The sequence below is a fragment of the Triticum urartu genome, chromosome 4 (genome assembly GCF_003073215.2).
Source record: "Triticum urartu cultivar G1812 chromosome 4, Tu2.1, whole genome shotgun sequence".
In the NCBI taxonomy this organism is placed as follows: Eukaryota; Viridiplantae; Streptophyta; class Magnoliopsida; order Poales; family Poaceae; genus Triticum; species Triticum urartu.
The window spans coordinates 438,103,335-438,104,906 of record NC_053025.1 but is presented as its reverse complement, the minus strand read 5'-3'; the positions used below and the strand labels follow the sequence as shown (position 1 = coordinate 438,104,906).

The 1,572-nt window shown below is 37.7% G+C and overlaps 1 long non-coding RNA gene across 1 annotated transcript; it reads left to right on the top strand.

Annotated features, from left to right (window-relative positions):
* The first annotated feature begins 255 nt into the window (after window positions 1-255).
* Window positions 256-592, top strand: LOC125553914. Its single transcript, XR_007304259.1, has 3 exons — window positions 256-345; window positions 419-487; window positions 567-592. It is a non-coding gene; the product is annotated as an uncharacterized LOC125553914 (long non-coding RNA).
* Window positions 593-1,572: the final 980 nt, after the last annotated feature.

The following is a 1,572-nucleotide window of genomic DNA, read 5'->3' as shown; positions in this document are numbered from 1 at the left end:
AAAATCCACAGCGGGTAGGCATAAAACTGAGAGGTATAAAGGCTGCAGTGAGAAGAAAAGAAAAAGCGGCCAACACTTATGCCCTATTTGTAAGGACTATGGGCATCATTGGCATAAATGCAAGAAGGATAACCTAGATGACATTGCTGCTATTTTAGCTGTGAGGTAATAAATATAATTGTGTAACTTGCTTCACTTGCATTTTTTTGTAAGCAGCCATACATGTTAACTACTTTTTTGTTTCTCATGTAGAGGACCACCAAACAAGAGGGCAAAGACCACCAAAGCATCAATTGTGCCTTGCGAGGATGATGCTCCAGCAGCCTCTATGTGCTTTCCGCCAAGGTTAGCCACTTTACACTCATGCTCATAATTATATGAAATCTGTGTTTGAATTCTAAGTAACTTCTCACAATAGCCAAAGCTTGGAACCTACAACTACGAAAAAGAGAAAACATGATAACTCAATTACTGGAGCATCAAAAAGGTAAGAACTAGTTCTGAATTTTGTAGTAGATTAGATGAAAGCTTGGTTTTGTATTCTAATTGCATTCTTCTCACTATAGCCAAATGTTGGAGAAAACAACTAAGGAAAAAGGGAAAGGGAGTAAATCTGGATCCAGAGTAGCAAAAAGGTAACCTATGGTTGTTTCCGAATTTTATGTTATGTTATGCATTGTTCTATTGTTAACCTGGGCTACTATATGTGATGTATGATGTGCTGCCATGAATGTGTATGTGTAGATCAATAACTCAGCCCATTTGTGTGGCCAACAAGAAAGCATGTGTTGCTTTGAAATTAGATGCCAAAAGAAAAGGCAAAGAGGTTGCTGATAAGTTGCCACACCTTCCTATGATGCCACATGATAGCCCTGCAATGGGCACACGTAGCAAAAACATGAATCCTGCCAGCCCTGCAATGAGCACACGAAGCAAAAGGAGGCTTAGCTTGTGATTCTCATTGGATCCCTTTCCATATCATGGTTCATTTGGGAAAGTTTTGAGCTGTTTATGTAATATATATGTGAACCTGGGCTTTTGTAAGTGCTATATGTGACCTTCATGTGTTGTATTTGACATGATGTGAACCTGAACTATTATATGTGAACTCTATGTGAACCTGAATGTGTGTAGAGGACTAAATATGTGGACTATTTCCGTATATGTGAACCTGGACCAAGTTTCTATGAACTTTTAGTTTGCATACATGTGAATCTGCTCCAAGTATATTATAATTTGTGCATATATGAACTGTACAGGAGATATATCATCAATATACAAGGGAGGTTCTGTCCAATTATCCAATTAAAATTAAAGCTGTGCTAAATAGCAGATTTGGTTTCATTTGGTAATGTATTCAAGACAAACGGATCACATCACCATTGCTTTTGACTTCTAGTTCACAATTTTGGTCACAAACTACACCAAGGGTAAAAAGGACTTTTCATGTCGGATTTAACGGTGTTAGTTGCCAAAACTGACGGAAATTTCATATAGGGAACAAACTGAAGTTTGAGTGCCAGAACATGAAGAATTTTTTTACTAGGGCCAAAAAGGGAACCAAAATTTAAG